The 22,609-nt window shown below is 49.2% G+C and overlaps 22 non-coding genes across 22 annotated transcripts; all 22 read right to left on the reverse strand.

The window, feature by feature from the left end:
* Window positions 1-129: 129 nt before the first annotated feature.
* On the reverse strand, window positions 130-206 carry Trnak-cuu (transfer RNA lysine (anticodon CUU)). Its single transcript has one exon. It is a non-coding gene; the product is annotated as a tRNA-Lys (tRNA).
* Window positions 207-654: 448 nt separating this feature from the next.
* Trnar-ucg (transfer RNA arginine (anticodon UCG)) lies at window positions 655-727 on the reverse strand. Its single transcript has one exon. It is a non-coding gene; the product is annotated as a tRNA-Arg (tRNA).
* Window positions 728-1,647: 920 nt separating this feature from the next.
* On the reverse strand, window positions 1,648-1,720 carry Trnak-cuu (transfer RNA lysine (anticodon CUU)). The gene has a single exon. It is a non-coding gene; the product is annotated as a tRNA-Lys (tRNA).
* Window positions 1,721-2,172: 452 nt separating this feature from the next.
* Trnar-ucg (transfer RNA arginine (anticodon UCG)) lies at window positions 2,173-2,245 on the reverse strand. The gene has a single exon. It is a non-coding gene; the product is annotated as a tRNA-Arg (tRNA).
* Window positions 2,246-8,571: 6,326 nt separating this feature from the next.
* Window positions 8,572-8,644, reverse strand: Trnak-cuu (transfer RNA lysine (anticodon CUU)). Its single transcript has one exon. It is a non-coding gene; the product is annotated as a tRNA-Lys (tRNA).
* Window positions 8,645-9,096: 452 nt separating this feature from the next.
* Window positions 9,097-9,169, reverse strand: Trnar-ucg (transfer RNA arginine (anticodon UCG)). The gene has a single exon. It is a non-coding gene; the product is annotated as a tRNA-Arg (tRNA).
* Window positions 9,170-10,089: 920 nt separating this feature from the next.
* On the reverse strand, window positions 10,090-10,166 carry Trnak-cuu (transfer RNA lysine (anticodon CUU)). Its single transcript has one exon. It is a non-coding gene; the product is annotated as a tRNA-Lys (tRNA).
* A 439-nt stretch (window positions 10,167-10,605) lies between these two features.
* On the reverse strand, window positions 10,606-10,678 carry Trnar-ucg (transfer RNA arginine (anticodon UCG)). Its single transcript has one exon. It is a non-coding gene; the product is annotated as a tRNA-Arg (tRNA).
* Window positions 10,679-11,592: 914 nt separating this feature from the next.
* Window positions 11,593-11,669, reverse strand: Trnak-cuu (transfer RNA lysine (anticodon CUU)). The gene has a single exon. It is a non-coding gene; the product is annotated as a tRNA-Lys (tRNA).
* A 448-nt stretch (window positions 11,670-12,117) lies between these two features.
* Trnar-ucg (transfer RNA arginine (anticodon UCG)) lies at window positions 12,118-12,190 on the reverse strand. The gene has a single exon. It is a non-coding gene; the product is annotated as a tRNA-Arg (tRNA).
* A 905-nt stretch (window positions 12,191-13,095) lies between these two features.
* Trnak-cuu (transfer RNA lysine (anticodon CUU)) lies at window positions 13,096-13,172 on the reverse strand. The gene has a single exon. It is a non-coding gene; the product is annotated as a tRNA-Lys (tRNA).
* A 448-nt stretch (window positions 13,173-13,620) lies between these two features.
* On the reverse strand, window positions 13,621-13,693 carry Trnar-ucg (transfer RNA arginine (anticodon UCG)). The gene has a single exon. It is a non-coding gene; the product is annotated as a tRNA-Arg (tRNA).
* A 905-nt stretch (window positions 13,694-14,598) lies between these two features.
* On the reverse strand, window positions 14,599-14,675 carry Trnak-cuu (transfer RNA lysine (anticodon CUU)). Its single transcript has one exon. It is a non-coding gene; the product is annotated as a tRNA-Lys (tRNA).
* Window positions 14,676-15,123: 448 nt separating this feature from the next.
* Trnar-ucg (transfer RNA arginine (anticodon UCG)) lies at window positions 15,124-15,196 on the reverse strand. Its single transcript has one exon. It is a non-coding gene; the product is annotated as a tRNA-Arg (tRNA).
* Window positions 15,197-16,098: 902 nt separating this feature from the next.
* Window positions 16,099-16,171, reverse strand: Trnak-cuu (transfer RNA lysine (anticodon CUU)). Its single transcript has one exon. It is a non-coding gene; the product is annotated as a tRNA-Lys (tRNA).
* Window positions 16,172-16,623: 452 nt separating this feature from the next.
* On the reverse strand, window positions 16,624-16,696 carry Trnar-ucg (transfer RNA arginine (anticodon UCG)). Its single transcript has one exon. It is a non-coding gene; the product is annotated as a tRNA-Arg (tRNA).
* Window positions 16,697-18,123: 1,427 nt separating this feature from the next.
* On the reverse strand, window positions 18,124-18,196 carry Trnar-ucg (transfer RNA arginine (anticodon UCG)). The gene has a single exon. It is a non-coding gene; the product is annotated as a tRNA-Arg (tRNA).
* Window positions 18,197-19,109: 913 nt separating this feature from the next.
* Window positions 19,110-19,182, reverse strand: Trnak-cuu (transfer RNA lysine (anticodon CUU)). The gene has a single exon. It is a non-coding gene; the product is annotated as a tRNA-Lys (tRNA).
* A 452-nt stretch (window positions 19,183-19,634) lies between these two features.
* On the reverse strand, window positions 19,635-19,707 carry Trnar-ucg (transfer RNA arginine (anticodon UCG)). The gene has a single exon. It is a non-coding gene; the product is annotated as a tRNA-Arg (tRNA).
* Window positions 19,708-20,623: 916 nt separating this feature from the next.
* Trnak-cuu (transfer RNA lysine (anticodon CUU)) lies at window positions 20,624-20,700 on the reverse strand. Its single transcript has one exon. It is a non-coding gene; the product is annotated as a tRNA-Lys (tRNA).
* A 448-nt stretch (window positions 20,701-21,148) lies between these two features.
* Window positions 21,149-21,221, reverse strand: Trnar-ucg (transfer RNA arginine (anticodon UCG)). Its single transcript has one exon. It is a non-coding gene; the product is annotated as a tRNA-Arg (tRNA).
* Window positions 21,222-22,120: 899 nt separating this feature from the next.
* Window positions 22,121-22,197, reverse strand: Trnak-cuu (transfer RNA lysine (anticodon CUU)). Its single transcript has one exon. It is a non-coding gene; the product is annotated as a tRNA-Lys (tRNA).
* Window positions 22,198-22,609: the final 412 nt, after the last annotated feature.

Raw genomic sequence — 22,609 nt, forward strand, 5'->3', positions numbered from 1 at the left:
ACCTTCAATTCAAATACAGTTTTCTTGCGACTGATGGAGACGTAGGCAAATTTATAGTTGCTATTTCCATTACATCACGTTAATCAGAAAATCGGTAATTTACATCTGCAGCGGAAAAAAATTCCGTTCCGGCCAGCGTAGGGCTCGAACCCACGACCCTGTGAATAAGAGTCTCATGCTCTACCGACTGAGCTAGCCGTGCTGCCTCGGTGGATACCTGATTGGCAGCAGATCACACAGTAATCGTTTGGGTTGGGTGGTCCCATACAGAATCTCTCCATGCTTCCTAATGTTTTCCTAACGTCACACTCGTCACGTACTTCACTTTTATTTCATAATCATTTCTGAGAGGTAAAGGAATTGCATGACAATCTGCAGAGCTAGCGGCGTCAAAATTAACACACATACTTGATGTGACTCAAAAGCCGAACGAGTTACTTTCCGACGTTGTTTTAGATGTGCAAGTGCCAGTCAAAACTCGCGGTGAGGGCACTCTGCCGACCATTTCGCTAGTTAACACCGGTCTTGTTGTGTGTGTTTCAGGTTCAAGACCATCTCCAAGTACAAAATGGTCAACAGCAACATTCAGACGGTTTCGTACTGCTCAATTGCTACATTAAAACGGTATGTTTCTTTTTCAGAAATGGAAAAACATGACCGTGACAGGATTCGAACCTGCAATCTTCGGATCCGAAGTCCGACGCCTTATCCATTAGGCCACACGGTCACTAACGACCAAGTGTAACTTATATACGACCCATTTCGAAACGCTCACACCCCCTGAGGAACTGTGTTTTCGTTCCACACAGCCGCTGCCCCTTACTCTTTTCCACCCATTCGTTACATTCAACCTCTTACGAGACCGACCAAACATAGACAGGAAAACAAGACCACACACTTTGCGCATTCGGAATCGATGGCAGGGTGTCCCTCGCCGCATTTGCTACGATGGCCATTTGCTACTTATGCAGAAGCGGCGGCGGCGGCGACGACGACGACGACGACGACGACGACGACCGCGAGAGGCTCTGAGATTTGTGAGAAATACATCTATAAAATGTAATTCAGACTGCCTCGTCTCACCTTATGCTAAACCGCTTTGGCAAATGCTTTATCTGCGCCATTCGCCTTAATCACATCTGAGAGTAATTCTTAATAATACGCCTGTCGCTAATTGTTCCTCATCACAGATACTGCTTTCTATACGGCTACGATGCGCAACTGATTTCCAAGATTCGTCTTCCTCCTGTGAGGATGGAACTCACGACCCCTGGTTTACTAGACCAATGCTCTACCACTGACCAAAACAGGCGCCGCCTAGCGGCACTTTTGCGTACTTCGTCCGTACGGTCGTCTGAATCATCAGACTTCAGCTGACAACACTTCATATTTTCGACTAATGTTTGCAGCTATGGCGACCCATTACTGCTTGGCTACACATCTGACACGTAGCCGTGTTCTTTCCAACCAAAACCACTTGCACTTCAGAACATGACTTTCACACATGTCTACAAAATCACCTTCAATTCAAATACAGTTTTCTAGCGACTGATGGAGACGTAGGCAAATTTTAAAGTTGCTATTTCCATTACATCACGTTAATCAGAAAATCGGTAATTTACTTCTGCAGCGGAAAAAATTCCGTTCCGCCCAGCGTAGGGCTCGAACCCACGACCCTGTGAATAAGAGTCTCATGCTCTACCGACTGAGCTAGCCGTGCTGCCTCGTTGGATACCTGCTGGGCAGCAGATCACACAGTACTCGTTTGGGTTGGTAGGTCCCATACAGAATCTCTCCATGCTTCCTAATGTTTTCCTAACGTCACACTCGTCACGTACTTCACTTTTATTTCATAATCATTTCTGAGAGGTAAAGGAATTGCATGACAATCTGCAGAGCTAGCGGCGTCAAAATTAACACACATACTTGATGTGACTCAAAAGCCGAACGAGTTACTTTCCGACGTTGTTTTAGATGTGCAAGTGCCAGTCAAAACTCGCGGTGAGGGCACTCTGTCGACCATTTCGCTAGTTAACACCGGTCTTGTTGTGTGTGTTTCAGGTTCAAGACCATCACCAAGTACAAAATGGTCAACAGCAACATTCAGACGGTTTCGTACTGCTCAATTGCTACATTAAAACGGTATGTTTCTTTTTCAGAAATGGAAAAACATGACCGTGACAGGATTCGAACCTGCAATCTTCGGATCCGAAGTCCGACGCCTTATCCATTAGGCCACACGGTCACTAACGACCAAGTGTAACTTATATACGACCCATTTCGAAACGCTCACACCCCCTGAGGAACTGTGTTTTCGTTCCACACAGCCGCTGCCCCTTACTCTTTTCCACCCATTCGTTACATTCAACCTCTTACGAGACCGACCAAACATAGACAGGAAAACAAGACCACACACTTTGCGCATTCGGAATCGATGGCAGGGTGTCCCTCGCCGCATTTGCTACGATGGCCATTTGCTACTTATGCAGAAGCGGCGGCGGCGGCGACGACGACGACCGCGAGAGGCTCTGAGATTTGTGAGAAATACATCTATAAAATGTAATTCAGACTGCCTCGTCTCACCTTATGCTAAACCGCTTTTTTTTTTTTTTTTTTTTTTTTTTCCTTTATTGTGATTTTAATACCTGTGACAAACAGGTAGGCCGGCAGCGGACCAAGTATGCCGCTCTTCGGCCTCAGAGTATACACAGAACAGAGATGAGTGAGATATAAAAACAATCAAGACGGCGGGGTACAAACAGTAGACAAAACAGAGTTAAAACGGAGTCGGTCACGTGCGTAGTACAATGGATAAAAGCGGAGAAACACGGTGCACAAACGCAGATGGCAGATGGCCACACGTGAACCAGCGGAGCACAAACGACGAAACACAAACACACTGCAGAAGAGTCGAGGCACAAACACATGCGATGGTCTTCGGCGTAGGACGATGAAAGTAACTGATGGAAGACAGCAGAGTCGTGGCCTGCCAAGGGGAAAAGGTGTGGGGAAGAGGAGAGAGAGGGGGAGGGGAAGATGCCAGTGGAGGAGAGGGATGGAGGAGAAGGGGGAGGGTAGGGGGAGTGGAAGCCCAAGGAGAAAGGGGAGGGGAGGGAGGGAGAGAAGGGAGAGAGGGTGCCCACAGGAAAAGGAGAGGAGAGGGAAGGTAAGGCTCAAAGTTGGTAGGAGGGGTAGATGGAGGGGAGGAGGGCATCATCAGGGAGGGGGAGTTGACGGAAGCCACCGAGGGAGAGGGTGTGGAGGGTGTAAAGATGGAGAGCAGGTGGGATATAGGAATGCAGGCGCGGCAGCGGGTTGGGGTGGGAGAGGATGGGAGAGACAAGAGGGTGTGGAGGATCAAGCTTGCGGGAGGTGTAGAGGATCCGTAACCGTTCGAGGAAAAGGAGGAGGTGCGGGAAGGGAATCAGGTCATAGAGGATCCGCGTGGGGGAAGGGAGACGGATGCGATAGGCGAGGCGGAGCGCATGGCGTTCTAGGATCTGAATGGACTTGTAGAAGGTAGGAGGGGCAGAGATCCAGGCGGGATGAGCATAGCAAAGGATAGGACGGATGAGGGACTTGTAGGTGTAGAGGATGGTGGAAGGGTCCAGACCCCATGTACGGCCAGAAAGGAGCTTAAGGAGGCGGAGGCGGGAGCGTGCCTTGGCTTGGATCGTCCGGAGATGTGGGTTCCAGGAGAGGCGACGGTCGAGGGTGACACCAAGGTACTTGAGAGTAGGTGTGAGGGTGATGGGACGGCCATAAATAGTAAGATAGAAATCAAGGAGACGGAAGGAACGAGTGGTTTTGCCTACAATGATCGCCTGGGTCTTGGAAGGATTGACCTTGAGCAACCACTGGTTACACCAAGTGGTGAACCGGTCAAGATAGGATTGGAGAAGGTGCTGGGAGCGTTGCAGGGTGGGAGCGAGGGCAAGGAAGGCAGTGTCATCGGCGTACTGGAGAAGGTGTAGGGGAGGTGCAGGTGGAGGCATGTCTGCCGTGTAAAGGAGGTAGAGAAGAGGGGAAAGGACGGAACCTTGGGGCACACCGGCGGAGGGGTAGAAGGTGTAGGAATCAGTGTTGTGGATGGTGACATAGGAAGGACGGTGGGAAAGGAAGGAAGCGACCAGACGGACATAGTTGAGAGGAAGAGCAAAGGTTTGGAGCTTGAAAAGGAGACCGGAATGCCACACACGGTCATATGCGCGTTCGAGGTCGAGGGAAAGGAAGATGGCGGAACGACGGGAATTGAGTTGTTCGGAGAGGAGGTGAGTGAGGTGAAGGAGGAGGTCATCGGCTGAGAAGGACGGCCGAAAGCCACATTGGGTAGGGGGGAGGAGGCGGTGTTGGTGAAGGTGCTTGTGTAGGCGGCGGGTAAGAATGGATTCCAGGACCTTGCTGAAGACCGAGGTAAGGCTGATGGGACGGTAGGAGGAGACAGCGGAAGGCGGTTTGTCGGGCTTGAGGAACATCAGGATCCGGGAGGTTTTCCACAGGTCGGGGTAGTAGCCGGTGGACAGGACCACATTGTAGAGCCTGGCCAATGTGGAGAGGAAGGAGGCAGGAGCTTCACGGAGGTGACGGTAAGTAACACGATCGTGACCGGGAGCAGTGTTGCGTTTAGGGCGAAGTGTAGCAATGATATCTTGAGTGGTGATGGGGGTATTCAGTTCTGTGTGTGTGATGTTGTCCAAGTACTGGAAGCCAGGAGCAAGCGGGGGGACAGAGGTATCAGTTCGATCACGGACATCAGGAAAGAGGGAATAATCGAACTGGGGATCGTCAGGGATGGTAAGGATATCGGAGAGGTAGGAGGCGAAATGGTTGGCCTTACTAAGGGCATCAGGGAAGGGGTGGTCATCATGAAGGAGAGGGTAGTAGGGAGAGGGTTTAGATCCGGTAAGGCGGCGGAAGGCTGACCAGTACTTGGACGAGTTGATAGGTAAGGTGGCATTAAGACGGGTGCATGTCTGTCGCCAGTCCCGGCGTTTCTTTGCCGTGAGTAAGTTCCTGATGTGTCGCTGTAGTTGCCGGTGGCGTCGTAGTGTGTCCTGGTCACGTGTGTGAAGGAAGGCACGGTAGAGCCGGCGGGATTCACGCAGGAGAAGGACGGCCTGTGGGGGTAAGGTGGGGCGGTGCGGATGGATGGCAATGGTAGGGACGTGGGCCTCCACGGCCTCAGACAAGGTCTGCTGGAGAAAGGAGGCAGCACGGGTAACGTCATCAGGTTGGTGGTAGGTGAGGGGGTGGCTATCGACCTGGAGAGCAAGGGAGTCCCGGTAGGCATTCCAGTTGGCACGGGAGTAGTCATGGACATATTTCGGGGGAGGGTCATGGCGCGGGTCGGGACGGGGGCGACGACCGTCTGATACAGTGAGGAGGACAGGGAGATGGTCACTGCCAATGGGATCAAGGACGTCCACCGCTATGCGGCCAAGCAGGGTGGGGGAGGCTAGGACGACATCGGGAGTGGTATTGGATTCAGGGCGGGTGTGTTGGGGAATTGGAAGGACGTCGCCTTGGAGGGTGGCAAGGAACCGATGCCACCGCCGTAACTGGGCGGCAGAACGACTATGGATGTTAAGGTCGGCGGCGATCACGTAGGAGGAGAAGGTACGGTCGATGTGGGAAAGGAAGTCGAAAGGAATAGGTGCAGCGGGGCGGACATAGATGGTGGCACAGGTAAGGGTAAGGCCGGGGAAGAAGAGACTAAGGATCAAGTGTTCTGTGGGGTCAGGAAGGAGGGGTTGGAGCCGGACAGGGATCTGGCGGTGGTGGCCAATGGCAACTCCGCCACGCGCTATCTGGAGTGGATTGTCAGACCGGTGAAGGAGGTAGGGCGAGGTGTGGACGGTGTGGTGGGGCTGAAGAAAGGTTTCGTTCAGAAGGAAGGCATCCACACGGTGGGTCGTAAGGGTATGCATAAGGAGGTGCTTGTTGGTGGGAAGGGAGCGGATGTTATTGAACAGGATACGGTGCTGTCGTGCCATAATGGGAATTTAAACGAGGGTGTCGAGACGGGAGAAGGTGAAATGGGCCTGGTTGTGGGAATAGGTGGCGTAGGTGTTGAGGTGGAACACGGAACGGGCAGCGAGGGAAATCTGGTGGAGGGTGTGGGGACGCTGAAAGGGATGGACGTTCTGGAGCACTATTGTGACGAACCTGATGATGTCCTCTGCGGTGGGGGGAGGACGGAGGGAATTGCCAGGAGGGGTGGGGTCATCCAAAGGGCGGAGAGGAACAGTGAGTTCAGGAGCGGATGGAGGAGGTCGAGCCTTGCATTTCTGGGAGTAGGTAGGGTGTTGGAGGTTGCAGGTATTGCAGGAGGGAGGAGACTGAAGGTTGGGGCACTGCCGGAGGAAGTGCGCTTGCTTACAATGCGGGCAGACTGGGGCCTCGCGGCACTCTGATGTTGGGTGTGCGTTATAACGCAGACACCTCTGGCAGCGAATGGATTGTGGTGGGGAGCGGGAGGGGTCAACCTTATACCGGCGGTGGAAGAGGAGGGCACCCTCCTTAAGGAGATGGTCGATGGAGGGAGCGTGTTCGGAGAAAACTCGCATAAGGCGAGTGGGGCCCGCAGAGTTGAAAATGCGGCGAACAGCTCGCACCTCCAGGTACGGGTGGGCCTTCAACTCCGCCAGCACCTCTTCCTCCGTGATCGTCGGGCTAAGCCGAGTGATCACGGCGGTGAGGGTCGGCGGGCGACGTGGGGGTTGGGGTTGACGGGGGGAGGAAGGGGAAGGAGCAGGGGCAAGGGAGGCATTAGGTCCAAATCGGGTGAGAGGAATTCGGGAGAGGATGTCGGAGTGTAGGGTAGGGCTTGGGGAGGTGATCAAGACAGAGTCCCTACGGGGGGTAAGAAGGGAGATGGGGGCTGCAGGGAAGTATTGGCGGAGGAGCAAGGTCAGGTTGCGGGCCTCCAGGAGAGAGGGATCAGGACGGGAGAGGAGATACTTGTAGGAGGGGGAGGTAGAAGAGGAAGTAGAGGGGGCTGGAGGGGAGACATCCATGGCATCTAGGGGTGGGGGAGGGGGAAGATGCTGGGACTTCTTGGGTGCAGAGGAGGCGGGGGTGCCACTGGGACGCTTAACAGCGGGGACAGGATGGGAGGAGGCGTGGGGCACAGGAGTGACGGGGAGATGTCGGGAAGCGGCAGGTCCCGGTGTCGGTGCTGGTGCTGGTGCTGCTGTTGGTGCTGCTGTTGGTGCTGCTGCTGGTTGTGGCGCTGCTGCAGGTGGTGGTGCTGGCGCCGGCGATGGTGCGGCATGGGTCGTAGCCCGACGAGACACAACCCTGGCAGGGGCCGCATGAGTGGTGTGGGGGAGTGGGGGAAAGGGGTCGTGTGTGGAGGCTTGGGGAGAAGGAGCAGGGGATGGGGCGACAAAGGGAGCTGGGGTGGGAAGGGTGAGGAGGGGCGGGATATAGTAGGACGGGGGCGACTGAGCACACCAAGTAAGAGTAGTGGCAGCGAGGGAGGGCGTCGTATAGACGATGGCGGTGGTAGTGGCGGTGGTGGTGGGGGTGGTCATGATGGCAGTAAGGAAAACGGGAAACACAGAAAAGAAGAATGGGGACAGACAAGGGACAAAGTCAGGAACAGATTACAGATGACAGATGAGAGACGTCGAGGAGCGAAAGGATGAAGGCAAAGACGAAGACGAGAATAGCGACGACAACGAAAGCAGGAGAGGAAGACGAAGCACTGGGTCCTGGCGGCGGCGGCGGCGGCGGCGGCGGCGGCGGCGGCGGGGGCCGGAAGCTGCGGCGGCGGCGGCGGCGGCGGCGGCTGGGTCCGGAAGCTGCGGCTGGGTCCGGCGACGACTGCTACTGCAAAACTGGCGGCACTGGAAACTGCTGCTGCTGCTGCTGCTGCTGCTGGCGGTTCCGGAACTGCGACTGCGACTGCGACTGCGACTGCGACTTCTGCGAAGCCCTAGCACTTCGATACGTAGCAGTACTCTGCAAGGTATCGAAGGGCGGAACTCTTCCGAGGTCCGCCGAAGAATGCTAAACCGCTTTGGCAAATGCTTTATCTGCGCCATTCGCCTTAATCACATCTGAGAGTAATTCTTAATAATACGCCTGTCGCTAATTGTTCCTCATCACAGATACTGCTTTCTATACGGCTACGATGCGCAACTGATTTCCAAGATTCGTCTTCCTCCTGTGAGGATGGAACTCACGACCCCTGGTTTACTAGACCAATGCTCTACCACTGACCAAAACAGGCGCCACCTAGCGGCACTTTTGCGTACTTCGTCCGTACGGTCGTCTGAATCATCAGACTTCAGCTGACAACACTTCATATTTTCGACTAATATTTGCAGCTATGGCGACCCATTACTGCTTGGCTACACATCTGACACGTAGCCGTGTTCTTTCCAACCAAAACCACTTGCACTTCAGAACATGACTTTCACACATGTCTACAAAATCACCTTCAATTCAAATACAGTTTTCTAGCGACTGATGGAGACTTAGGCAAATTTTAAAGTTGCTATTTCCATTACATCACGTTAATCAGAAAATCGGTAATTTACTTCTGCAGCGGAAAAAATTCCGTTCCGCCCAGCGTAGGGCTCGAACCCACGACCCTGTGAATAAGAGTCTCATGCTCTACCGACTGAGCTAGCCGTGCTGCCTCGTTGGATACCTGCTGGGCAGCAGATCACACAGTACTCGTTTGGGTTGGTAGGTCCCATACAGAATCTCTCCATGCTTCCTAATGTTTTCCTAACGTCACACTCGTCACGTACTTCACTTTTATTTCATAATCATTTCTGAGAGGTAAAGGAATTGCATGACAATCTGCAGAGTTAGCGGCGTCAAAATTAACACACATACTTGATGTGACTCAAAAGCCGAACGAGTTACTTTCCGACGTTGTTTTAGATGTGCAAGTGCCAGTCAAAACTCGCGGTGAGGGCACTCTGCCGACCATTTCGCTAGTTAACACCGGTCTTGTTGTGTGTGTTTCAGGTTCAAGACCATCTCCAAGTACAAAATGGTCAACAGCAACATTCAGACGGTTTCGTACTGCTCAATTGCTACATTAAAACGGTATGTTTCTTTTTCAGAAATGGAAAAACACGACCGTGACAGGATTCGAACCTGCAATCTTCGGATCCGAAGTCCGACGCCTTATCCATTAGGCCACACGGTCACTGACAACCAAGTGTAACTTATATACGACCCATTTCGAAACGCTCACACCCCCTGAGGAACTGTGTTTTCGTTCCACACAGCCCCTGCCCCTTACTCTTTTCCACCCATTCGTTACATTCAACCTCTTACGAGACCGACCAAACATAGACAGGAAAACAAGACCACACACTTTGCGCATTCGGAATCGATGGCAGGGTGTCCCTCGCCGCATTTGCTACGATGGCCATTTGCTACTTATGCAGAAGCGGCGGCGGCGGCGACGACGACGACGACGACGACGACGACGACCGCGAGAGGCTCTGAGATTTGTGAGAAATACATCTATAAAATGTAATTCAGACTGCCTCGTCTCACCTTATGCTAAACCGCTTTGGCAAATGCTTTATCTGCGCCATTCGCCTTAATCACATCTGAGAGTAATTCTTAATAATACGCCTGTCGCTAATTGTTCCTCATCACAGATACTGCTTTCTATACGGCTACGATGCGCAACTGATTTCCAAGATTCGCCTTCCTCCTGTGAGGATGGAACTCACGACCCCTGGTTTACTAGACCAATGCTCTACCACTGACCTAAACAGGCGCCGCCTAGCGGCACTTTTGTGTACTTCGTCCGTATGGTTGTCTGAATCATCAGACTTCAGCTGACGACACTTCATATTTTCGACTAATATTTGCAGCTATGGCGACCCATTACTGCTTGGCTACACATCTGACACGTAGCCGTGTTCTCTCCAACCAAAACCACTTGCACTTCAGAACATGACTTTCACACATGTCTACAAAATCACCTTCACTTCAAATACAGTTTTCTTGCGACTGATGGAGACGTAGGCAAATTTATAGTTGCTATTTCCATTACATCACGTTAATCAGAAAATCGGTAATTTACATCTGCAGCGGAAAAAAATTCCGTTCCGGCCAGCGTAGGGCTCGAACCCACGACCCTGTGAATAAGAGTCTCATGCTCTACCGACTGAGCTAGCCGTGCTGCCTCGGTGGATACCTGATTGGCAGCAGATCACACAGTAATCGTTTGGGTTGGGTGGTCCCATACAGAATCTCTCCATGCTTCCTAATGTATTTCACTCGTCACGTACTTCACTTTTATTTCATAATCATTTCTGAGAGGTAAAGGAATTGCATGACAATCTGCAGAGCTAGCGGCGTCAAAATTAACACACATACTTGATGTGACTCAAAAGCCGAACGAGTTACTTTCCGACGTTGTTTTAGATGTGCAAGTGCCAGTCAAAACTCGCGGTGAGGGCACTCTGCCGACCATTTCGCTAGTTAACACCGGTCTTGTTGTGTATGTTTCAGGTTCAAGACCATCTCCAAGTACAAAATGGTCAACAGCAACATTCAGACGGTTTCGTACTGCTCAATTGCTACATTAAAACGGTATGTTTCTTTTTCAGAAATGGAAAAACATGACCGTGACAGGATTCGAACCTGCAATCTTCGGATCCGAAGTCCGACGCCTTATCCATTAGGCCACACGGTCACTAACGACCAAGTGTAACTTATATACGACCCATTTCGAAACGCTCACACCCCCTGAGGAACTGTGTTTTCGTTCCACACAGCCGCTGCCCCTTACTCTTTTCCACCCATTCGTTACATTCAACCTCTTACGAGACCGACCAAACATAGACAGGAAAACAAGACCACACACTTTGCGCATTCGGAATCGATGGCAGGGTGTCCCTCGCCGCATTTGCTACGATGGCCATTTGCTACTTATGCAGAAGCGGCGGCGGCGGCGACGACGACGACGACGACGACGACCGCGAGAGGCTCTGAGATTTGTGAGAAATACATCTATAAAATGTAATTCAGACTGCCTCGTCTCACCTTATGCTAAACCGCTTTGGCAAATGCTTTATCTGCGCCATTCGCCTTAATCACATCTGAGAGTAATTCTTAATAATACGCCTGTCGCTAATTGTTCCTCATCACAGATACTGCTTTCTATACGGCTACGATGCGCAACTGATTTCCAAGATTCGTCTTCCTCCTGTGAGGATGGAACTCACGACCCCTGGTTTACTAGACCAATGCTCTACCACTGACCTAAACAGGCGCCGCCTAGCGGCACTTTTGTGTACTTCGTCCGTATGGTTGTCTGAATCATCAGACTTCAGCTGACGACACTTCATATTTTCGACTAATATTTGCAGCTATGGCGACCCATTACTGCTTGGCTACACATCTGACACGTAGCCGTGTTCTCTCCAACCAAAACCACTTGCACTTCAGAACATGACTTTCACACATGCCTACAAAATCACCTTCACTTCAAATACAGTTTTCTTGCGACTGATGGAGACGTAGGCAAATTTATAGTTGCTATTTCCATTACATCACGTTAATCAGAAAATCGGTAATTTACATCTGCAGCGGAAAAAAATTCCGTTCCGGCCAGCGTAGGGCTCGAACCCACGACCCTGTGAATAAGAGTCACATGCTCTACCGACTGAGCTAGCCGTGCTGCCTCGGTGGATACCTGATTGGCAGCAGATCACACAGTAATCGTTTGGGTTGGGTGGTCCCATACAGAATCTCTCCATGCTTCCTAATGTTTTCCTAACGTCACACTCGTCATGTACTTCACTTTTATTTCATAATCATTTCTGAGAGGTAAAGGAATTGCATGACAATCTGCAGAGCTAGCGGCGTCAAAATTAACACACATACTTGATGTGACTCAAAAGCCGAACGAGTTACTTTCCGACGTTGTTTTAGATGTGCAAGTGCCAGTCAAAACTCGCGGTGAGGGCACTCTGCCGACCATTTCGCTAGTTAACACCGGTCTTGTTGTGTGTGTTTCAGGTTCAAGACCATCTCCAAGTACAAAATGGTCAACAGCAACATTCAGACGGTTTCGTACTGCTCAGTTGCTACATTAAAACGGTATGTTTCTTTTTCAGAAATGGAAAAACACGACCGTGACAGGATTCGAACCTGCAATCTTCGGATCCGAAGTCCGACGCCTTATCCATTAGGCCACACGGTCACTGACGACCAAGTGTAACTTATATACGACCCATTTCGAAACGCTCACACCCCCTGAGGAACTGTGTTTTCGTTCCACACAGCCGCTGCCCCTTACTCTTTCCCACCCATTCGTTACATTCAACCTCTTACGAGACCGACCAAACATACAAAGGAAAAGAAGACCACACACTTTGCGCATTCGGAATCGATGGCAGGGTGTCCCTCGCCGCATTTGCTACGATGGCCATTTGCTACTTATGCAGAAGCGGCGGCGGCGGCGACGACGACGACGACCGCGAGAGGCTCTGAGATTTGTGAGAAATACATCTATAAAATGTAATTCAGACTGCCTCGTCTCACCTTATGCTAAACCGCTTTGGCAAATGCTTTATCTGCGCCATTCGCCTTAATCACATCTGAGAGTAATTCTTAATAATACTCCTGTCGCTAATTGTTCCTCATCACAGATACTGTTTGCTATACGGCCACGATGCGCAACTGATTTCCAAAATTCGTCTTCCTCCTGTGAGGATGGAACTCACGACCCCTGGTTTACTAGACCAATGCTCTACCACTGACCTAAACAGGCGCCGCCTAGCGGCACTTTTGTGTACTTCGTCCGTATGGTTGTCTGAATCATCAGACTTCAGCTGACAACACTTCATATTTTCGACTAATATTTGCAGCAATGGCGACCCATTACTGCTTGGCTACACATCTGACACGTAGCCGTGTTCTCTCCAACCAAAACCACTTGCACTTCACAACATGACTTTCACACATGTCTACAAAATCACCTTCACTTCAAATACAGTTTTCTTGCGACTGATGGAGACGTAGGCAAATTTATAGTTGCTATTTCCATTACATCACGTTAATCAGAAAATCGGTAATTTACATCTGCAGCGGAAAAAAATTCCGTTCCGGCCAGCGTAGGGCTCGAACCCACGACCCTGTGAATAAGAGTCTCATGCTCTACCGACTGAGCTAGCCGTGCTGCCTCGGTGGATACCTGATTGGCAGCAGATCACACAGTAATCGTTTGGGTTGGGTGGTCCCATACAGAATCTCTCCATGCTTCCTAATGTTTTCCTAACGTCACACTCGTCACGTACTTCACTTTTATTTCATAATCATTTCTGAGAGGTAAAGGAATTGCATGACAATCTGCAGAGCTAGCGGCGTCAAAATTAACACACATACTTGATGTGACTCAAAAGCCGAACGAGTTACTTTCCGACGTTGTTTTAGATGTGCAAGTGCCTGTCAAAACTCGCGGTGAGGGCACTCTGCCGACCATTTCGCTAGTTAACACCGGTCTTGTTGTGTGTGTTTCAGGTTCAAGACCATCTCCAAGTACAAAATGGTCAACAGCAACATTCAGACGGTTTCGTACTGCTCAATTGCTACATTAAAACGGTATGTTTCTTTTTCAGAAATGGAAAAACACGACCGTGACAGGATTCGAACCTGCAATCTTCGGATCCGAAGTCCGACGCCTTATCCATTAGGCCACACGGTCACTGACGACCAAGTGTAACTTATATACGACCCATTTCGAAACGCTCACACCCCCTGAGGAACTGTGTTTTCGTTCCACACAGCCGCTGCCCCTTACTCTTTCCCACCCATTCGTTACATTCAACCTCTTACGAGACCGACCAAACATACAAAGGAAAAGAAGACCACACACTTTGCGCATTCGGAATCGATGGCAGGGTGTCCCTCGCCGCATTTGCTACGATGGCCATTTGCTACTTATGCAGAAGCGGCGGCGGCGGCGACGACGACGACGACCGCGAGAGGCTCTGAGATTTGTGAGAAATACATCTATAAAATGTAATTCAGACTGCCTCGTCTCACCTTATGCTAAACCGCTTTGGCAAATGCTTTATCTGCGCCATTCGAATTAATCACATCTGAGAGTAATTCTTAATAATACTCCTGTCGCTAATTGTTCCTCATCACAGATACTGTTTGCTATACGGCCACGATGCGCAACTGATTTCCAAAATTCGTCTTCCTCCTGTGAGGATGGAACTCACGACCCCTGGTTTACTAGACCAATGCTCTACCACTGACCTAAACAGGCGCCGCCTAGCGGCACTTTTGTGTACTTCGTCCGTATGGTTGTCTGAATCATCAGACTTCAGCTGACAACACTTCATATTTTCGACTAATATTTGCAGCAATGGCGACCCATTACTGCTTGGCTACACATCTGACACGTAGCCGTGTTCTCTCCAACCAAAACCACTTGCACTTCACAACATGACTTTCACACATGTCTACAAAATCACCTTCACTTCAAATACAGTTTTCTTGCGACTGATGGAGACGTAGGCAAATTTATAGTTGCTATTTCCATTACATCACGTTAATCAGAAAATCGGTAATTTACATCTGCAGCGGAAAAAAATTCCGTTCCGGCCAGCGTAGGTCTCGAACCCACGACCCTGTGAATAAGAGTCTCATGCTCTACCGACTGAGCTAGCCGTGCTGCCTCGGTGGATACCTGATTGGCAGCAGATCACACAGTAATCGTTTGGGTTGGGTGGTCCCATACAGAATCTCTCCATGCTTCCTAATGTTTTCCTAACGTCACACTCGTCACGTACTTCACTTTTATTTCATAATCATTTCTGAGAGGTAAAGGAATTGCATGACAATCTGCAGAGCTAGCGGCGTCAAAATTAACACACATACTTGATGTGACTCAAAAGCCGAACGAGTTACTTTCCGACGTTGTTTTAGATGTGCAAGTGCCAGTCAAAACTCGCGGTGAGGGCACTCTGCCGACCATTTCGCTAGTTAACACCGGTCTTGTTGTGTGTGTTTCAGGTTCAAGACCATCTCCAAGTACAAAATGGTCAACAGCAACATTCAGACGGTTTCGTACTGCTCAATTGCTACATTAAAACGGTATGTTTCTTTTTCAGAAATGGAAAAACATGACCGTGACAGGATTCGAACCTGCAATCTTCGGATCCGAAGTCCGACGCCTTATCCATTAGGCCACACGGTCACTAACGACCAAGTGTAACTTATATACGACCCATTTCGAAACGCTCACACCCCCTGAGGAACTGTGTTTTCGTTCCACACAGCCGCTGCCCCTTACTCTTTTCCACCCATTCGTTACATTCAACCTCTTACGAGACGGACCAAACATAGACAGGAAAACAAGACCACACACTTTGCGCATTCGGAATCGATGGCAGGGTGTCCCTCGCCGCATTTGCTACGATGGCCATTTGCTACTTATGCAGAAGCGGCGGCGGCGGCGACGACGACGACCGCGAGAGGCTCTGAGATTTGTGAGAAATACATCTATAAAATGTAATTCAGACTGCCTCGTCTCACCTTATGCTAAACCGCTTTGGCAAATGCTTTATCTGCGCCATTCGCCTTAATCACATCTGAGAGTAATTCTTAATAATGCGCCTGTCGCTAATTGTTCCTCATCACAGATACTGCTTTCTATACGGCTACGATTCGCAACTGATTTCCAAGATTCGTCTTCCTCCTGTGAGGATGGAACTCACGACCCCTGGTTTACTAGACCAATGCTCTACCACTGACCAAAACAGGCGCCGCCTAGCGGCACTTTTGTGTACTTCGTCCGTACGGTCGTCTGAATCATCAGACTTCAGCTGACAACACTTCATATTTTCGACTAATATTTGCAGCTATGGCGACCCATTACTGCTTGGCTACACATCTGACACGTAGCCGTGTTCTCTCCAACCAAAACCACTTGCACTTCAGAACATGACTTTCACACATGTCTACAAAATCACCTTCACTTCAAATACAGTTTTCTTGCGACTGATGGAGACGTAGGCAAATTTTAAAGTTGCTATTTCCATAACATCACGTTAATCAGAAAATCGGTAATTTACTTCTGCAGCGGAAAAAATTCCGTTCCGCCCAGCGTAGGGCTCGAACCCACGACCCTGTGAATAAGAGTCTCATGCTCTACCGACTGAGCTAGCCGTGCTGCCTCGTTGGAAACCTGCTGGGCAGCAGATCACACAGTACTCGTTTGGGTTGGTAGGTCCCATACAGAATCTCTCCATGCTTCCTAATGTTAACCTAACGTCACACTCGTCACGTACTTCACTTTTATTTCATAATCATTTCTGAGAGGTAAAGGAATTGCATGACAATCTGCAGAGCTAGCGGCGTCAAAATTAACTCACATACTTGATGTGACTCAAAAGCCGAACGAGTTACTTTCCGACGTTGTTTTAGATGTGCAAGTGCCAGTCACACCTCGCGGTGAGGCCACTCTGCCGTTCATTTCGCTAGTTAACACCTGTCTTGTTGTGTGTGTTTCAAGCTCAAGACCATCTCCAAGCACAAAATGCTCAACGGCAACATTCAAACGGTTTCGTACTGCTCAATTGCTACATTAAAAAGATATGTTTCTTTTTCAGAAATGGAAAAACACGACCGTGACAGGATTCGAACCTGCAATCTTCGGATCCGAAGTCCGACGCCTTATCCATTAGGCCACACGGTCACTGTCGACCAAGTGTAACTTATATACGAACCATTTCGAAACGCTCACACCCCCTGAGGAACTGTGTTTTCGTTCCACACAGCCGCTGCCCCTTACTCTTTCCCACCCATTCGTTACATTCAACCTCTTACGAGACCGACCAAACATACAAAGGAAAAGAAGACCACACACTTTGCGCATTCGGAATCGATGGCAGGGTGTCCCTCGCCGCATTTGCTACGATGGCCATTTGCTACTTATGCAGAAGCGGCGGCGGCGGCGACGACGACGACCGCGAGAGGCTCTGAGATTTGTGAGAAATACATCTATAAAATGTAATTCAGACTGCCTCGTCTCACCTTATGCTAAACCGCTTTGGCAAATGCTTTATCTGCGCCATTCGCCTTAATCACATCTGAGAGTAATTCTTAATAATGCGCCTGTCGCTAATTGTTCCTCATCACAGATACTGCTTTCTATACGGCTACGATTCGCAACTGATTTCCAAGATTCGTCTTCCTCCTGTGAGGATGGAACTCACGACCCCTGGTTTACTAGACCAATGCTCTACCACTGACCAAAACAGGCGCCGCCTAGCGGCACTTTTGTGTACTTCGTCCGTACGGTCGTCTGAATCATCAGACTTCAGCTGACAACACTTCATATTTTCGACTAATATTTGCAGCTATGGCGACCCATTACTGCTTGGCTACACATCTGACACGTAGCCGTGTTCTCTCCAACCAAAACCACTTGCACTTCAGAACATGACTTTCACACATGTCTACAAAATCACCTTCACTTCAAATACAGTTTTCTTGCGACTGATGGAGACGTAGGCAAATTTTAAAGTTGCTATTTCCATAACATCACGTTAATCAGAAAATCGGTAATTTACTTCTGCAGCGGAAAAAATTCCGTTCCGCCCATCGTAGGGCTCGAACCCACGACCCTGTGAATAAGAGTCTCATGCTCTACCGACTGAGCTAGCCGTGCTGCCTCGTTGGAAACCTGCTGGGCAGCAGATCACACAGTACTCGTTTGGGTTGGTAGGTCCCATACAGAATCTCTCCATGCTTCCTAATGTTAACCTAACGTCACACTCGTCACGTACTTCACTTTTATTTCATAATCATTTCTGAGAGGTAAAGGAATTGCATGACAATCTGCAGAGCTAGCGGCGTCAAAATTAACTCACATACTTGATGTGACTCAAAAGCCGAACGAGTTACTTTCCGACGTTGTTTTAGATGTGCAAGTGCCAGTCACACCTCGCGGTGAGGCCACTCTGCCGTTCATTTCGCTAGTTAACACCTGTCTTGTTGTGTGTGTTTCAAGCTCAAGACCATCTCCAAGCACAAAATGCTCAACGGCAACATTCAAACGGTTTCGTACTGCTCAATTGCTACATTAAAAAGATATGTTTCTTTTTCAGAAATGGAAAAACACGACCGTGACAGGATTCGAACCTGCAATCTTCGGATCCGAAGTCCGACGCCTTATCCATTAGGCCACACGGTCACTGTCGACCAAGTGTAACTTATATACGAACCATTTCGAAACGCTCACACCCCCTGAGGAACTGTGTTTTCGTTCCACACAGCCGCTGCCCCTTACTCTTTCCCACCCATTCGTTACATTCAACCTCTTACGAGACCGACCAAACATACAAAGGAAAAGAAGACCACACACTTTGCGCATTCGGAATCGATGGCAGGGTGTCCCTCGCCGCATTTGCTACGATGGCCATTTGCTACTTATGCAGAAGCGGCGGCGGCGGCGACGACGACGACGACGACGACGACCGCGAGAGGCTCTGAGATTTGTGAGAAATACATCTATAAAATGTAATTCAAACTGCCTCGTCTCACCTTATGCTAAACCGCTTTGGCAAATGCTTTATCTGCGCCATTCGCCTTAATCACATCTGAGAGTAATTCTTAATAATACTCCTGTCGCTAATTGTTCCTCATCACAGATACTGTTTGCTATACGGCCACGATGCGCAACTGATTTCCAAAATTCGTCTTCCTCCTGTGAGGATGGAACTCACGACCCCTGGTTTACTAGACCAATGCTCTACCACTGACCTAAACAGGCGCCGCCTAGCGGCACTTTTGTGTACTTCGTCCGTATGGTTGTCTGAATCATCAGACTTCAGCTGACAACACTTCATATTTTCGACTAATATTTGCAGCTATGGCGACCCATTACTGCTTGGCTACACATCTGACACGTAGCCGTGTTCTCTCCAACCAAAACCACTTGCACTTCAGAACATGACTTTCACACATGTCTACAAAATCACCTTCACTTCAAATACAGTTTTCTTGCGACTGATGGAGACGTAGGCAAATTTATAGTTGCTATTTCCATTACATCACGTTAATCAGAAAATCGGTAATTTACTTCTGCAGCGGAAAAAATTCCGTTCCGCCCAGCGTAGGGCTCGAACCCACGACCCTGTGAATAAGAGTCTCATGCTCTACCGACTGAGCTAGCCGTGCTGCCTCGGTGGATACCTGATTGGCAGCAGATCACACAGTAATCGTTTGGGTTGGGTGGTCCCATACAGAATCTCTCCATGCTTCCTAATGTTTTCCTAACGTCACACTCGTCACGTACTTCACTTTTATTTCATAATCATTTCTGAGAGGTAAAGGAATTGCATGACAATCTGCAGAGCTAGCGGCGTCAAAATTAACTCACATACTTGATGTGACTCAAAAGCCGAATGAGTTACTGTCCGACGTTGTTTTAGATGTGCAAGTGCCAGTCACACCTCGCGGTGAGGCCACTCTGCCGTTCATTTCGCTAGTTAACACCTGTCTTGTTGTGTGTGTTTCAAGCTCAAGACCATCTCCAAGCACAAAATGCTCAACGGCAACATTCAAACGGTTTCGTACTGCTCAATTGCTACATTAAAAAGATATGTTTCTTTTTCAGAAATGGAAAAACACGACCGTGACAGGATTCGAACCTGCAATCTTCGGATCCGAAGTCCGACGCCTTATCCATTAGGCCACACGGTCACTGTCGACCAAGTGTAACTTATATACGACCCATTTCGAAACGCTCACACCCCCTGAGGAACTGTGTTTTCGTTCCACACAGCCGCTGCCCCTTACTCTTTCCCACCCATTCGTTACATTCAACCTCTTACGAGACCGACCAAACATACAAAGGAAAAGAAGACCACACACTTTGCGCATTCGGAATCGATGGCAGGGTGTCCCTCGCCGCATTTGCTACGATGGCCATTTGCTGCTTATGCAGAAGCGGCGGCGGCGGCGGCGACGACGACGACGACGACGACCGCGAGAGGCTCTGAGATTTGTGAGAAATACATCTATAAAATGTAATTCAAACTGCCTCGTCTCACCTTATGCTAAACCGCTTTGGCAAATGCTTTATCTGCGCCATTCGCCTTAATCACATCTGAGAGTAATTCTTAATAATACGCCTGTCGCTAATTGTTCCTCATCACAGATACTGCTTTCTATACGGCTACGATGCGCAACTGATTTCCAAGATTCGTCTTCCTCCTGTGAGGATGGAACTCACGACCCCTGGTTTACTAGACCAATGCTCTACCACTGACCAAAACAGGCGCCACCTAGCGGCACTTTTGTGTACTTCGTCCGTATGGTTGTCTGAATCATCAGACTTCAGCTGACAACACTTCATATTTTCGACTAATATTTGCAGCTATGGCTACCCATTACTGCTTGGCTACACATCTGACACGTAGCCGATATTCTCTCCAAACAAAACCACCTGCACTTCAGAACATGACTTTCACACATGTCTACAAAATCACCTTCACCTTCAAATACAGTTTTCTTGCGACTGATGGAGACGTAGGCAAATTTATAGTTGCTATTTCCATTACATCACGTTAATCAGAAAATCGGTAATTTACATCTGCAGCGGAAAAAAATTCCGTTCCGGCCAGCGTAGGGCTCGAACCCACGACCCTGTGAATAAGAGTCTCATGCTCTACCGACTGAGCTAGCCGTGCTGCCTCGGTGGATACCTGATTGGCAGCAGATCACACAGTAATCGTTTGGGTTGGGTGGTCCCATACAGAATCTCTCCATGCTTCCTAATGTTTTCCTAACGTCACACTCGTCACGTACTTCACTTTTATTTCATAATCATTTCTGAGAGGTAAAGGAATTGCATGACAATCTGCAGAGCTAGCGGCGTCAAAATTAACACACATACTTGATGTGACTCAAAAGCCGAACGAGTTACTTTCCGACGTTGTTTTAGATGTGCAAGTGCCAGTCAAAACTCGCGGTGAGGGCACTCTGCCGACCATTTCGCTAGTTAACACCGGTCTTGTTGTGTGTGTTTCAGGTTCAAGACCATCTCCAAGTACAAAATGGTCAACAGCAACATTCAGACGGTTTCGTACTGCTCAATTGCTACATTAAAACGGTATGTTTCTTTTTCAGAAATGGAAAAACACGACCGTGACAGGATTCGAACCTGCAATCTTCGGATCCGAAGTCCGACGCCTTATCCATTAGGCCACACGGTCACTGACGACCAAGTGTAACTTATATACGACCCATTTCGAAACGCTCACACCCCCTGAGGAACTGTGTTTTCGTTCCACACAGCCCCTGCCCCTTACTCTTTTCCACCCATTCGTTACATTCAACCTCTTACGAGACCGACCAAACATAGACAGGAAAACAAGACCACACACTTTGCGCATTCGGAATCGATGGCAGGGTGTCCCTCGCCGCATTTGCTACGATGGCCATTTGCTACTTATGGAGAAGCGGCGGCGGCGGCGACGACGACCGCGAGAGGCTCTGAGATTTGTGAGAAATACATCTATAAAATGTAATTCAGACTGCCTCGTCTCACCTTATGCTAAACCGCTTTGGCAAATGCTTTATCTGCGCCATTCGCCTTAATCACATCTGAGAGTAATTCGTAATAATACTCCTGTCGCTAATTGTTCCTCATCACAGATACTGTTTGCTATACGGCCACGATGCGCAACTGATTTCCAAAATTCGTCTTCCTCCTGTGAGGATGGAACTCACGACCCCTGGTTTACTAGACCAATGCTCTACCACTGACCTAAACAGGCGCCGCCTAGCGGCACTTTTGTGTACTTCGTCCGTATGGTTGTCTGAATCATCAGACTTCAGCTGACAACACTTCATATTTTCGACTAATATTTGCAGCAATGGCGACCAATTACTGCTTGGCTACACATCTGACACGTAGCCGTGTTCTCTCCAACCAAAACCACTTGCACTTCACAACATGACTTTCACACATGTCTACAAAATCACCTTCACTTCAAATACAGTTTTCTTGCGACTGATGGAGAAGTAGGCAAATTTATAGTTGCTATTTCCATTACATCACGTTAATCAGAAAATCGGTAATTTACATCTGCAGCGGAAAAAAATTCCGTTCCGGCCAGCGTAGGGCTCGAACCCACGACCCTGTGAATAAGAGTCTCATGCTCTACCGACTGAGCTAGCCGTGCTGCCTCGGTGGATACCTGATTGGCAGCAGATCACACAGTAATCGTTTGGGTTGGGTGGTCCCATACAGAATCTCTCCATGCTCCCTAATGTTTTCCTAACGTCACACTCGTCACGTACTTCACTTTTATTTCATAATCATTTCTGAGAGGTAAAGGAATTGCATGACAATCTGCAGAGCTAGCGGCGTCAAAATTAACACACATACTTGATGTGACTCAAAAGCCGAACGAGTTACTTTCCGACGTTGTTTTAGATGTGCAAGTGCCAGTCAAAACTCGCGGTGAGGGCACTCTGCCGACCATTTCGCTAGTTAACACCGGTCTTGTTGTGTGTGTTTCAGGTTCAAGACCATCTCCAAGTACAAAATGGTCAACAGCAACATTCAGACGGTTTCGTACTGCTCAATTGCTACATT

The sequence above is a fragment of the Schistocerca gregaria genome, unplaced genomic scaffold (assembly GCF_023897955.1).
Source record: "Schistocerca gregaria isolate iqSchGreg1 unplaced genomic scaffold, iqSchGreg1.2 ptg000180l, whole genome shotgun sequence".
Lineage (NCBI taxonomy): Eukaryota > Metazoa > Arthropoda > Insecta > Orthoptera > Acrididae > Schistocerca > Schistocerca gregaria.